General features: G+C 39.8%; 1 protein-coding gene and 1 non-coding gene across 3 annotated transcripts in view; one reads left to right on the top strand and one right to left on the bottom strand.

The window, feature by feature from the left end:
- The window catches only part of RNLS (renalase, FAD dependent amine oxidase), a 276260-nt gene that overhangs the window by 98531 nt on the left and 162180 nt on the right, over positions 1-15549 (bottom strand). The gene's annotated exons all lie outside the window — the stretch shown is intronic.
- On the top strand, positions 14348-14419 carry TRNAG-UCC (transfer RNA glycine (anticodon UCC)). Its single transcript has one exon. It is a non-coding gene; the product is annotated as a tRNA-Gly (tRNA).

Below are 15549 nucleotides of genomic sequence, written 5' to 3' on the forward strand. Positions count from 1 at the left end.
CATTGTATTAATTTAGGTGTAGGATATAGTGATTTGGTATCTGTGAAAATTATGAGATGATAACCACAATAAATTTAGTTAACATTGATTACCTCAAATAGTTACACATTTTTTCTTATGATGAGAACTTCTAAAATGTACTCTTTTCGCTTCTTTCCAACATATAATTCAGTACTGTTAACTACAGTCGCCGTGCCGTGCGTCCTATCCCCAGGACTTATTCATAACTAGAAATCCGTACAGTCGCCGTGCCGTGCGTTCTATCCCTAGGACTTATTCATAACTAAAAATCCGCACCTTCTGACCACCTTCACCCATTTCACCCAGCACCCGCTTCCCACCCTGGCAACCACCAGTCTGTTCTCTGTATCTATGAGTTCAGGTTTTTGTTAGATTTTACATATGAATGTTTAATCATTGCTCCATGTCCTAGAACTTACATATACTGCTATACATTCCTTTGCTTTTGGAAAAGTGGAATTTGTTTCCTCACTGGACCATGGGGAAGATGCGTGGTGTATACATGTTTGTTGTTAGATGGATTCTAATTTTGTTTCACACCACATTCATCACTGATTTTGCAAATCTGCCCACTTATTGCTGGTTGATCCATGTTTACATACATACTCCATACTGGCTGAAAGTCCATGTTCTGTTTTCTTTCTTTTTTTTTTTTAACCACTTCTGTCCCTGCCCAAACACTAAAAGTCAGTGTTTATATAATTAGGTCAATAAACACATATTGATTATACTAGGTACCAGGCCTTATGAAAACAATGGGACTCGGATACAGTCCCTCATGGAGGGTATGTGCTGTGCTTGGTCACTCAGTCATGCAGTCATGACTGACTCTTTGCAACCCTTTGGACTGTAGCCCGCCAGGCTCCTTTGTCCATGGGATTCTCCAGGCAAGAATACTGGAATTGGGTAACCACACTCTCTTCCAGGGTATCTTCCCTACCCAGGGACTGAACCCGAGTTTCCTATGTCTCTTGCGTTACAGGCATTACAGATTGCATTACAGATTCTTTACATGCTGAGCCATTGGGGAAGCCCCATGGAGTATATACCCAGTCAGGAAAACAAATAAGCAAAATTAATAGGTAAAACACAACGTATGCATTAGATAGTATTGAAGCATGTCAGAGGGAGATCTATCTGCTTTAGGAAATTTTTTGAAAGATGTAATGATGAGCTGAATTTGAAGAATACACAAAAGTTATCCAGGCAGAAAAGGAGGGGAAAGTCTTTCCAAGTAGAGCAAAAGTCACGTGCAAAGGCCTAGAGATGTGTGAGCCCACGAGTGCTCTGGGAACTGTAGGCAGCGCAAGTGAAGCCTGTTATGGTTAATGATGCTGGAGAGATGAGCTGGGTCACATCCTGCTGAGGAGTTTGGACTTGGTTCCACTGACGAATTTGAAGAAGGAATGTGGTATGATCAGATTTACACTTCAAAGTCTGCAAGTGAGAAATAGAATGGAGTCAGCGAAAGGTATAAGATGCAGCACTGGTGAGAAGGCCTTTGAAATAATTCGGGAAGAGATGAGGAGGTTCTGAAGTAAGATAGTAGTTGTATTTATTAGGGCTTTCCTGGTGGCTCAGAGGGTAAAGAATCTGCCTACAATGCAGGAGACCTGGGTTCAATCCCTGGGTTGGGAAGATCCCCTGGAGAAGGGAATGGCTACCCACTCCAGTAGTTCTGCCTGGAGAATTTCATGGATAGAGAAGCCTTGTGGGCTACAGTCCATAGGGTGCAAGGAGTCGGACATGACTGCGTGACTGAGCCACAGTGCAGATGGAGGCAGGGAAACCTAAATAGAACTCTCATGTTGATCTGAGCATTAGTATGTACCACGTTTGATGAAATCCTTATAACAGTAACATAAGGAGAGGGTTGAATGAAACTGCAAGCACCTCATTTTACACATGAAGAAACTAATTTGGGTTAAATAATTTGCTCAGGTTTGCAAGATGACAAAGATGAGATCTGCACTCATATCTCTGTGACTCCAAGCTTACTTGGTAAATTTTTCGGACATATTCATCATTGATAAGAAGACCAGGGAAGGTGGGAGTTTTATCAAGAAGAATGATCAACAATCTCAAATGCCTCAACAGAAATTAAAAGATGAAAGACCCAAAATACATTGAAAGGATTCAACAGTCATGGATGACCTTCGAGGAGGGTAGTTCCGTTGGAGCAAGGAGGCCTGGGATCAGGTGGCTCAGGGAAGAGAGATGAATGAAGTGGTATGGGAACCACCCTCTCAAGACATTTCACACTAATTAAAACAATTTTAAATATTCTGTAGCTTCCCCACTGCTCTCTGTGGATTATTCCTCAAACAACTGAACTACTTGATATAAAAATATCTCTACTCATGCTTAGAATGGTATCTGCTAAACAGTGGGTGCTCTATAAATCTGTCGACTGAATAAACTTTCCTCTTTAGCACTGATTCTCAAGAAAAAATAGAAAGACTTAACGTCTATGTTTTGGACACAGATATGTTGATAACGTCCAGTCCCAAAGGAGAAGTATTCATTCTCTATGGTGTTTGAGGAATCTTTTGGTTCAAGGGAGGAGAAAATGACAACTCCAGTTAATAAGAAGCAAGTATAAAGCTGGGTCCTCTGCTTGAGGTCACACAATGTACCATGGTGAAGGCTGAAGACAAGATCGCCTGTGGTTCCCACTGAAATGCTTCCAGACACTGTGCCCTCAAATCCTTCTGCTCTGGCAGTAAATGTCTTTTTCTTTCCTTGATTTTCTTATGCTCCACTCCCCTTCATTAATCTAGACCTTATGTTACAGTTCTGGTAATAGTTCTTGCTGACCTGTATTTTCTTCTGTTTTTCTCACATATAAACTAGGTCCCTATTTCCAACATTGCCTGATAGTCATTCATTAATTCAACAAATATTAAGCATCTGTGCACCAACACTACTTTTTGGCACTGTGAAAACAGAAGTGAATGGCAGTGTGTTCCCTTCCCCTGCTGTAAAGTGAGTTCACTTTGAAGGATTTCCACCTGCTTGGTGTTACACTGACTTGATTTTACATCGACTTGATCTTAAACATCTCTGCTTTGTATTTATGGTCTTCTTCCAGGTAGCTGACCAAATGTTCACTGTTCTATTTGTAGCATGGCCCAAACTCCTAAGCCTCACTGAGGTGAAACCGTGGGGACCATATTTTCCATTTAACATTAAGGGCCTCTTCCTTCCTCTTTCAGATAGCTCCTTTTGGTGCTTCAGTGGTTTTTTTTTTTTTTTGTTTTTTTTTTTGGTTGGCAGATCAGACTCAACTCTTTTGCTTTGTCTCCAATTCTCATGTACTGATATATTTCAGACAATTTATCTGGGCAGATCTGACCCATTGTATTTTCTATTCCTTTTGCAGACAGTGATAAGGTTTTCCCATGTCAATATCGTCTACTCATAATTTGAGTTTACTAGGTAACCACTGAGAATCCTGACCTTATTTTGATCCTCTCATTTCATATTTCATACCAAAGGAAAACAAGCTTCACAGTCACATCTACACCAAAACTAAAGATATAGAAAATACTTTCTATCTGCAGAAATTAATACAAATAATGTCCTTTTCTTATTGAGGCTGGTTCTATTATTCATGCCTTCCACTTTAAAGAAATTATAAGGAATCTATTTGTTTTGTTGATTTTTTGATGTCCGGTTACCATGAAGCAAATATTCTGAATCCATTTGGAGAAATATACAGAAGGCTTACAGTTGGGTCTTCTGTTAAGTTTGTCTTGGGAAACTGTATCATTACTGCTGTAGGAGTGTAATAAAAAGTGTTTCTGGAGCATAAGTAAAGAAGGTGGTCAAAAACTCTTAGAGCTGAAAGGACGTCAGAGATAAGAAAACTCAACTGCATACTTTTAGAGATGAGGAAACCAAAGCTGGAAAAGATGATGATGTTACTTAAAGGATAGCTGAGGGCATAGTTTCCACTTCTTTTCTTTGCTCTCCAGCTGCTTACATCATAGGATCTTAATGCTATGTCCATGTATGTGAGTGTGTACATACCGCTAACCAGATTCTTGGAGAAGATTAAAGTTACTGTTTGAGATGATTTTAGAGGTTCAACTTTGACTATGATGTCTTATGTGAAATTCTAAAGTATATGTGTGCATTTTGTTTACTGTATGAACAGGAAAATCACAAAAGCAGAAGGGCTCTCTTGAAATTTACAGTCAAATGCAGTCACTGGCAACATTTTGGATCTTGTTAACTCTTATTTTAATGACAGATAGGGTAGGGGTTAGAAGTTGTGTATTGAAAAGGCTCCCTTGCTCAGAAATGACCCCTCCAATCAACCTGCCCATTAGAGATTCATTTAGTTAACCAAACTCATCTATTAAATGGATTGTAATTAGCTCACCAGACTGCTTCTGTGCCTCTCAGATCTGCTGCAATGAATAAACTGAAGTTTGATCTTGGACAAGGAGGAATGCTTTTGAGAAGGACAGGCAGAAAATCAGGTTGTGGGTAGCTAGAACTTTGGGAGAGGTAGATAGAAAGAAGACTGCAAAGGTACCAAAAATTTCTAATTTTCAATGCTGCCTTTAGCCAAAGTACTCAGATGGAAAGCACATACATACTATAAAGTACATGTGAGCAATTAGGCAGATTATGCTCTGGACATGGTAAAAAGGTCCAGCTTTGAACAAAAATATTCCATGGTGCTAGAAAGGCAACTGAAGATCAGGGTGAAAGTTTAAGAGCATATGGGCAAGTGAATCCATATGAGATGGTTTTATGAGATGGTAAAATATTTATTTCTCTTTGCCTGTTAATGATATCAGTTATTACCTCTCTTCAAATAAACCATCCATGCTGGAAATAACTAGAGCTCATTATGAAGCTTAAAAAGGGTATATGGCATTTGCAAGCACTGGAATTCGAGAGTGCATAGGTTATATACACATTCAAAGGATAGAGTTTGGCTGGATTGTCTGGCCTGATGATTTCACATCCAAAATACCTGCCATGCCATTTATTAGACTGAATTGATCTGTACTTTTCTGAATAGTCTTTTCCCCCACCTCTATCAGTAAGGTGAATACAATGATATTGGTTTCTGTGCCTACAGACATACTCAAAGAATAAAAGTTGACTTCATACACATTTATTCAGTTCAGTTCAGTTCAGTTCAGTCGCTCAGTCGTGTCCAACTCTTTGCGACCCCATGAATCGCAGCACGCCAGGCATCCCTGTCCACATTTATTAGTTATATGATTGACTAGTTACTTGATCTTTCTAAGCCTCAGTTTAACTATCTGTAAAACGGGGATAATGGTAGCCTTTGTCTCACTGAGTTGCTGTAATTTCATTAGGGTTAAATGAGATGTACCCAAACAAAACCTTAGAAGAGAATCTGACACATAGAAATGAGATGTACTCATACAAAACCTTAGAAGAGAATCTGGCATATAGTAAGCACTCAGTGTTAGCCAGTGTTCTCCATATAGGTCATCTGTTCTTGCTCCCAGACAAGAATGCACATGAATTGGTTAGTCTGAATGTCAAGAAGAGGTGGAAGAAGAAGATATATTAATAAGGTTTCAATGGCAGCAGTTCTGGCCCTCCAAGCTTTCCCCTCCTCTCTCCGACCTGACTTCTGTACTCTTCTGTGAATCTAACCAGTGGGCCTCCTCCTGCCTCCTCTCCTTAGACCTTCAGTGTTCTGACCATGGTTAGCATGGCAAAGCCTATTTCTGACCATCCACAACCCTGATCTTGCATTTTGTTTCTGTGTTTGCATCACAACAGCTCTATCTTACGAACGAGGCACATTAAAAACTCCCACTCTCTTTCTCTTAGAGAAAACATGAATTCTAAGTAGGTGAAGGTTTCAAAATTATTCAGTCGCCACCTGATAACCTGACCTTATTTTTTCTCTTTGCTCTTAGAAGAGAAACATGAAAATTATGTTAAATTGGCAAGGTCTATTAAAATTTTTTGAGAACTTTATTTTTTAACTTTATAGCTACCTGTATGTTTCAAATGTTTAACAAGTCTAAGCCATTTTTGTAATGTAAAGAAACCTACATATGCAAAATATAATAATATTCCTCTTCTGCCTAAATTGTGATTTGTCCTATGTGTCCTGGCTTCTATCTTATTGAAAACTGGATTAAAAAAAACAATGGGCTCATTTAACAAATATCATTATGTCTCCATTTGGCAATATAGTTGCTGAATGACCGACTGAATACTTAGGAACCCAGGAAACAGTGTATTGGAGCCCCAAGAATATTTTATCCCAGTTAACATCTGGGGCTTAATTGAGGGCAAAGATCACAACTTAAAGAATTTTATGTTTATTGTTTATAAACCATATTCTCACCCTATATAGCTCTATGAGAATTTCCGCAAGGGAGGTTTCTGAATTCTTTCACAGATTTCCCTGTGGGAATTCTCACAGAATTATATAGGATGAGAATCTGGCCTTCTTAGGCTTTATGATATGTTTAGAGAGGGGAGTAGGAGCTCGGCTAGGTTATTTTTATTTTCTACTGAATTCTTCTGGGGGAAGTTGTACTTTTTGTATCAAGATTGTATGTGTTTTAAAATTTCCAAAGACTTTAAAACAGCAGGGTCTGAAGAATGCAGTAATGTTTAATAGTCTAAACCTTGGATTTGAACATGTGATTTGAGAAGATATTTCCCACACCTTTTAAATCAGTGTTTCTTCTTCTATGGTTTCTATAAGCAGAAAATCTTGGTGTAAAATACCATATTTAAGTTGGAATTTAGATTTAAAAGCCTTTGATTAATGAGGTAGTTCTTTTTGAAATGACTAGAGTCCACATTTATGGTGAATTATTATTAGTAAAACTTTACATTAGAACAGCTGTAAATAGTCTATTATGTTAATATGACAGGCAAATTAACAAATAGTGTAACAGTGTGAAACATAATACAGCATGTTTCCCCAAAAGGTCAACGTGCCAACAGTACTGAATAAAATGATTCTCTTGTTTCTTGAGGTGACTTAAAGGGCAGCTCCTAAAATATGAGCTGTAGTCCTTTAAATGTCTACATTATTAGGACAATGCGGAGGACTTCAGCCATAACTTCAATATCTACCCTGGAGAATAGGAAAAAAGAAAGGGCATTAGAAATGTTCTTCATTTTCACTTTATGAAATTTCAAGCTTAGGACCTCAGTAGGTTATTTTCCCTGGAATCTCTCTGATTTTGTTTTTTCTGTTACCCACATAATTTTATGTATTGTAAATGAATTCTTTATAAGATGAAGATAATGAATACAGTTTTATGTGACAGTATTGACATCTCTGACTCACTTTATATGCATGTGTTGTATAATTACTCACACTTTCCTCTTTGGAGTTAGTAATCTGACATGGACATCCATGGATTTAAAAAAAAACACAAAAATATCCATATAAAATGAAGCCAAAGGTCAGCAATCAACCAGTAAATTCAGAATGGAAACAATGAACTTTTAAAAAATTCCTTGCTAGAGATACAGAGGTAGGTAGCCATCTTTTTGTCTTGATGAAGCTAATGTTTCATCAGAATTTCTTTTATGCATCAGAATTTCTCATATATGCTAGATGCTTTCACAAGTTACCTCATTTTCTTCTGGCAACAGCCCTAGTAGGTATGCATAATTAATCCTCTTTTACAGTTGAGGAAATAAAGATTCAGCGGTAAAATAACTTTTGCCTGGTCACTCAGTTGGTGTGTGGCACATTTGAGAACTGAATCCAGCTCTAACACTGATCTCTGCTCACTATAATACAACACAAAAATTAGGGTACATTAAGACTTCCCCAGTGGTCTAATGGTTAAGACTCTATGCTTCAACTACAGGGGACATGGGTTTGATCCCTGGTTGAGAAAATTCTGCATGCTACATAGGGCAGACTCCCTCCCCCCTCAGAAGTTAGATAATAGTTTTGGGGGGATTTAGAAAGCATGCCCAGTTAGTCTATCATACTGTGCCATATCTGCGCACACTTATTTCATTAAGCCATTACTGAAACTAGCAGTGTATCCTCAACTTAGGCCATCTAAAATGATGGTGTTTGTTTCATCAAAGGTTTATAAAATCTAACTTGAATCTCCTGAATGAAGGACTCAAAAGACTCTCATTCAAGGTAAGAATCAAACATGCATGCATGCTATGTTACTTCAGTCATGTCCGACCTTTGCGACCCTATGGACTCTAGCCCACCAGGCTTCTCCATCCATGTGTTCTCTAGGCAAGAATACTGGAGTGGGTTTCCATGCCCTCTTCAAGGGGATCTTCCTGATCCAGGGATCGAACCTGGGTCTCCTGCATCTCCTGCAATGAAGGTAGACTCTTTACCACTGAGCCACCAGGGAAACCCGAGAATCAAACATTACACTCTCCGTATTCTGTTTCCATTAGCAGGATTTTCACGGACTTGATCAAGCAGTTCGATTAACCAAGATATAAAGTTGGTTAAATATCTCCATCTAATAGTTCTTACTGACCACTCTCAGGTATATGTGTATATACCAAAACATAAACTACATACTGTATTTATGTTTCTGGGCTAAGGAGTCTTTACAAATGTACTAGAGAACTTTAGGAGTGAAACACTGAGGCAGATAATCTATGAGATCCAGAGAAGGAGCTTTATGGAAAGGTCTGTATTCTTAAGCACACTATGGACATTCTCTTAAAAGCAATTTTCTTTTTGTGTGTGTGTGTGTTTTGCTCATCTATTTTTTTTTTTTTACTTTAAGAGGCTGGTGGGCTTACTCTCTCCTGCTTTCTTGCTTATCATGGATGGCTGAGTCCCAGATTAAGCAGAGTTGCTCAGATACCCCATTGGCTGACCTCGAGGAACAGTGTCAGGGCCAGGGAGGTCCAGATTCCTCAGGACCCCGTGCAAGCCTGACAGTTCCTTAGATTGTTTGCCAAAGTCTGTTGCAGGGCGAATGTGGCTCTGAGTAGGACTTGAGCCGCCTGCTCTCAGCCACAGACCAGCCATCTAAGTAAACAATGCCTTTGGCATGTAAATGGCATTTCAAGGAGGTCTCCTTGCTCTTCCTCCAGAGCAAGCTGCTGCTTCTAAAAGCTCTAAGCCCAGAACTGACAATGGCCAATAGGGAACATAATACAAGAATTCTGCTTAAGAGATAAGTCATATGGCTACTGCCTGAGGATACACGCAACTGCTCTGTGGTGGGGTCGCTCACTCTCAAGACCTGAGGACTCCACTGTATGTCCAGAACTCTCTCTGACCTCTTCATGGAGGGCAAGAGGTAAGACAAACAGAGGAAAATAAGACTGGGGTCAAGTCACTAGCTTTATTTTCCAGCTTTAATTCCTGTTCTTTCTTATTCTTTTGCCTTTTTAAACATGTAGCAGCAGTCAGAAGGGGGAGAAAAGCCTATTAAAATGTTCAGATGCCTTTTGAAAAAAAATTAAATTTCCCCATTTTCTAAATTTAAAAAGTAGTTTTACCCTTCCTTGAGATTCTGTTCAGTTGCACAGTTCAGTTCAGTTCAGTTGCTCAGTCGTGTCTGACTCTTTGCGACCCCATGAATCGCAGCACACCAGGCCTCCCTGTCCAGCACCAACTCCCGGAGTTCACTCAAACTCACGTCCATCGAGTCAGTGATGCCATCCAGCCATCTCATCCTCTGTTGTCCCCTTCTCCTCCTGCCCCCAATCCCTCCCAGCATAAGAGTCTTTTCCAAAGAGTCAACTCTTCGCAGGAGATGGCCAAAGTACTGGAGTTTCAGCTTTAGCATCATTCCTTCCATAGAAATCCCAGGGCTGATCTCCTTCAGAATGGACTGGTTGGATCTCCTTGCAGTCTAAGGGACTCTCAAGAGTCTGCTCCAACACCACAGTTCAAAAGCATCAATTCTTTGGCACTCAGCCTTCTTCACAGTCCAACTCTCACATCCATCTGTGACCACAGGAAAAACCATAGCCTTGACTAGACGGACCTTTGTTGGCAAAGTAATGTCTCTGCTTTTGAATATGCTATCTAGGTTGGTCATAACTTTCCTTCCAAGGAGTAAGCGTCTTTTAATTTCATGGCTGCAGTCACCATCTTCAGGGATTTTGGAGCCCAAAAAAATAAAGTCTGACACTGTTTCCACTGTTTCCCCATCTATTTCCCATGAAGTGATGGGACCGGATGCCATGATCTTCGTTTTCTGAATGTTGAGCTTTAAGCCAACTTTTTCACTCGCCACTTTCACTTTCATCAAGAGGCTTTTTAGTTGCACACATGCCATGTAATAGAAGGAGCATCAGATTTAGTCTGGGAAAGTCCTGGCTTGGTCCTAGTTAGAGATGTGATTTTATCTTCATTTGGTCACTATATTATTAGTTGTAAAATGGTGATTTAAACCTATCTCACTGGATTTGGGGGAGAATTAAATGAGATAATGTCTACTAAGACCCTGGTGGAGGCTGTATACAGTAGGCACTTACAGATACAGAGACAATATTATTAGCCTGGAGAGATAACTGAACATTTTTCCTCTAAGGATACTCCCTTTTCTGGGTTTCAAATGGACAGGAAGCATTATTAATATTGCTGATGATATTTTATCCAAATCTTGTGATTTTGTACATTCTGTCCTTTCTGTGAAAAGGCCTACTCACTTAGAACTAAAAGAAGCTACTCTTATTTACTCCTGGAAGAAAAAGAAAGCCTTTAATCAAGCTAGCAAACAGCAATTAAGGATCCAAACGACTTCTGGTTACATAAGTGTTAACAATAAGTCACTGTAATACAGTCTTGCTTTTTGTTCACTCTCCAGCCAGTCCCTACATCTTCAAAAAGTTGTCCATAGTTACTGCCATCTCCTGAGACTGTGCTGTCCACACACTTTGGGAGTTGTGAAGTAGTCTCCTAAGTAGAACCTGTTTCCAATCGCTCTCCATTCTAATCCATATTGTATCTGATGCTGTATGTATACTCCTTTGCTCCCATTACACGAGACTAACCAATATCTCTGAAAAACAAATAGTGTATATGAACACATATATATGAAATCTAGGAAAATGGTACTGACGAAGCTATTGGCAGGGCAGGAATAGAGACTGACATAGAGGGTGTCGGACATGTGGACACAGGGGCCGAAGGTGAGGGTGGCATGAATTGGGAGAGTGGCACTGACATTTATACATGACCATGTGTGAAACAGATAGCTAGTGACAAGCTGCTGTACGGTACAGGGAGCTCAGCTTGGTGCTCTGTAATGACCGAGAGGGGTAGGAGGGGGTAGCAGGATTGAGGCTGAAGAGGAGGAGATATGTGTATAGATATAGCTGACATAAGAGATGTATGTTTGATCCCTGGGTTGAGAAGATCCCCTGGAGGAGAGCAAGGCAACCCACTCCAGTATTCTTGCCTGGAGGATCCCATGGACAGAGGAGCCTGGTGGGCTGGCTACAGTTCATAGTATTGCAAAGAGTCGAACACGACTGAAGCGACATAGCATGCACGTACATATTCTCTGTATCTAATCTTGCTTCCTGCTAACACTGCCTTATTCAATGCACTCATGATTTTAAAACTGTCTTATGTTGAAGGATGGGGCATATGAATTAGAAGCCTAGGAGAAAAAAGTAGTTTCCAAGAGGTACATAATTTTACTTGAGACAGTTACCATTTCAAAACCAATCTATGGCACATAGCAAATCACTAAAAATATATATGGCCTTTTCAGTATTTCTTTTAAGGATTTAGAAATGCAGTTTTCTGATGGCCTGGATTTCCTTTAATGGAACATCTGCTGTGGAAGTGTGCTGTTTCCCTATACTTTCTTCCAGATATCCGGAAATTCTGAGGATTAACTAATTTAAGCTTCATTAGGGTGTTCTGTTTACTAATTGTGACTAAATGTCAGGACATATAGCTGTTTGATTTGAAAGTGTTCATATTTCATAATTTATTTTTCCTGAAGTGAAACACTTGATAGAAATCCAACAAAAAATAAGATAAAAAAGGCAAATAAAGCAATCAGTTCTGTTTTCTTCTGTCATGGCTGGTTTCCCAATTGGATAGATTTTTATAAAGGGAATACTTTTCAAAATGCCAGGAACCTTCTGGTGATAAATCCAGAATGACTGAATATCAATTCTAAAGTAAGACATTTTATTCTTTTCATACTTCTAGACCATTTTATATAAATCTAATTTCTTTTTTTTTTTCTGATGACCCTGAGTTGTAAGAAGGTGGCATGATTAGACTTGCCTTGAGCTCACATTAACACTACGCATAAGCTGACAAGCAACCAGTCAGCGTTTTCCAGATCTCTTATGTCATGAGGACATGCTCTAATTATTTGGACCCAGAAATATTATTAATAGACATGTGGTGCAAGCAGTGCTCTTAACACTTCTTTAGAAACTAATTTCTTGGAAATGGACAAAGACTGACTTTGTTAAGGTTAATTACTTAGTATTTACCACATCTGAAGGAACATTGATTGAGAGAGTTGCTTTATTGAACAAGGCGTGTGATGCTGAGACTATGGATTTAAGAGTCTCCTGAAATTAGCATGGCTTTTAATTATAATAGATTTAAGTCGGATATAACAATTTCAAACAGACTTCTATGTAAATGGTGACAAAGCCTACTGATTGAGTGAAAGGAATGAATTGACTGTACTGGCAATCTTGGTATTTATCTGTTAAACCTTATTTGTTGCTTAGTCTGTTTTCAGTCAGTTGGGCAGTGCATTGGTATTGCACATTCTCCTCAAGTCCTTGGGTTCCTGTATTGTGAACTCCTGCTGGGATTACAGTGCTGCACACAGCAGGTATGGAGCCTTCCCCTGGAAATACTCTCAGTTATCCATTATAGGACAATGCAGGATCAAGAGCATAGCTTGGTACCACGGCAAAGAGCATGGGCTCTTGAGTCAGATGGCCTGGTTTTGAATCTGGCTTGACCATTCAAGATCAAACCAGTCCATTCTGAAGGAGATCAGCCCTGGGATTTCTTTGGAAGGAATGATGCTAAAGCTGAAACTCCAGTACTTTGGCCACCTCATGCGAAGAATAGACTCACTGGAAAAGACTCTGATGCTGGGAGGGATTGGGGGCAGGAGGAGAAGGGGACGACAGAGGATGAGATGGCTGGATGGCATCACTGACTCGATGGACATGAGTCTGAGTGAACTCCGGGAGTTGGTGATGGACAGGGAGGCCTGGCGTGCTGCGATTCATGGGGTAGCAAAGAGTTGGACACAGCTGAGCAACTGAACTGAACTGAACTGACCATTCACTAAATGTGTGACCTCAGGCCAATTACCTATCCCACCTATGTCTGTTTTCTCATCTGTCATGCAAGGTCTTGCCTTAATACCCCACCTCCTGCTTTGCCCACCCATCTTCTCCTTTACCCTCTTTTATTTCATGCCGTAACTTGCCACCTGGCACATATGTGTTGGTCTATTTGTTTGTTCACTTTCTGATCCCCTCCACTGGAATTGAAGGTCTGTGAGCGCAAGAACTTAGGCTCATTCACCCAATACATGTAATTGTGCTTGACACACAACAAAGCAATCTATAGTAAGTTGATGGAGAGCTGAATGAATGGATGGACAATGGAGATAGAAGTCTCCAGGTTGGGCAAAATGTCAGTTTTCTCTGATGCTCCTGGAAGACTGACAGTAGTGAGAAGAAGAAAAAAAAAAAAAAAAAAAAACCTGGAAGTTTATCACAGGAATAAAGGAAATAATCCAGGAATGGGAAGAAAGAGAGCTTGATACTAGTGAAAAGAAGAAAGGTCTAGGTACTGTTAAATTAGTTTCATGGAAACGCATGAACAGTGAGTCTATCAAATGCAGGCCATAAGAAAGGCAGTGTGCCAAATTGAACTGAGGTAGAGGCTCATTGGAGGAGATGGCTTTATGCCTAGCTGATGATTTGGGGCAGCCCACACCAGTCATAAAGTGTTCTGTCAGATCCTAAAACAAACGGGACGTTATTCTTTCCTCGGAGGATATATAATCAAAGGCAAATGTTAATAAGGTGATGAATGAAGGGAGCTGCTGATCCAGTTCCATACAATGCTGACACATTACCCAGGTGGTAACATTCAGACAATGAATAGATATAAACAAATTTAATGCATAAATGCAGAGTAAGGAAAATGCACGGCACCAGATGCTGTTGGCCACTGAGGCAGAAGAAGTGCTTAGTGTCAAAGACAACCTTAGTCCTTGTCACGAGATCAGCTGTCATTGTGGCTGCTCTGAGATTTGCAGCAATGGTTGGTAATGTTTTTCCCTTCATCTTCCTTTGAGACTCACTTACCAGGATTTAAGATATAAACAATTGGACTTCCCTGGTGGTCCAGGGTTAAGACTCTGCACTTCCAATGCAGGGGACCCAGGTTTGATCCCTGGTCAAGGAACTAGATCCCACATGCTTCAATGAAAACCCAGCACAGCCAAATAAATAAATACTTAAAAATAATAAAATATGAACAAGAACTTATATGACCGTCCAGCATCCTGCTCATTTACAATACTTTACACTGCTTTGGATTTGGTAGCTTCATATATTGTGATAATCAGGATGCTCAAATACATTGCCACACACGGCAAATCTGGGTAATATCTGTGCCACAGTCATTAGCACCATGTTCCTGAAAGGTATGAAGAGGAGGCGGGAACCGTGCACATAACACTTCACCCCCGTCTACACCTTCCCCACACTTCTTCAGAACAGATGGCAGAGAGGCATTAGTTGTCTCATGTTTTGTTTTGAAATGTTTCATTGTAAAATAAACAATTCTGCAGTAGAGTTTTTATTTGTTAGCACATACAACTAGACTTAAAGTTAAATGCTGTTATCCCACCACCCTTGCCCCAAAGCTGAATCAAACAAAAATAAAAATAAAGCATAGAATCAAAAGGAATGAATGAAGCTGAAACCCTACCTGCAACTTAGATCTCTGTCCTGATGTGTCTCAGCACATAGAACCTCCCTGTTAACCCATAAACTATGTTTTCATTGTGTTGTGTTTAGTTTTATTTTTCACTGCTATTTGTTTAAGTGGTATAGACCAAGTCACTCTAGTAACAATTATTATTGTTATTGCACCATGTAGGAGGTGCAAGGCTAGGCATAAAAGTGTAAGGTCACTGCTTTCAAGGGATTTAAAGTCTGGTTAAGTATTTTTCTTGAAAAATTATAACTAAAAACACTCAACAGTACATACTAAGTGACAGCTATTGGTTTAGACAACAGCTGCAATTGTAGGTCAGGAGAAGGTGAAATGACACACACAGAGAATACAGAAGGAAATGTTTCCATGAGATGTGAGTTGAGATTCAGATAAGTAGACAAGGAGACAAAGGCATTCCAAAAAGAAAGGGCAGTGAGAGTAAAGGCACTGAGACAGGAAAAGATGAATTATGTGGGGGCACAGACAATGAACGATGGCAGGAATGATGATGCTAGAGAGGGAGAAAGTCCCCACACAGAATGCACGAGAGTTGCCCCCCAAATTTAAAAATTTCAGGATTATCTCAAAACTTA

Source organism: Bos indicus, chromosome 26 (assembly GCF_029378745.1).
Source record: "Bos indicus isolate NIAB-ARS_2022 breed Sahiwal x Tharparkar chromosome 26, NIAB-ARS_B.indTharparkar_mat_pri_1.0, whole genome shotgun sequence".
NCBI lineage: Eukaryota > Metazoa > Chordata > Mammalia > Artiodactyla > Bovidae > Bos > Bos indicus.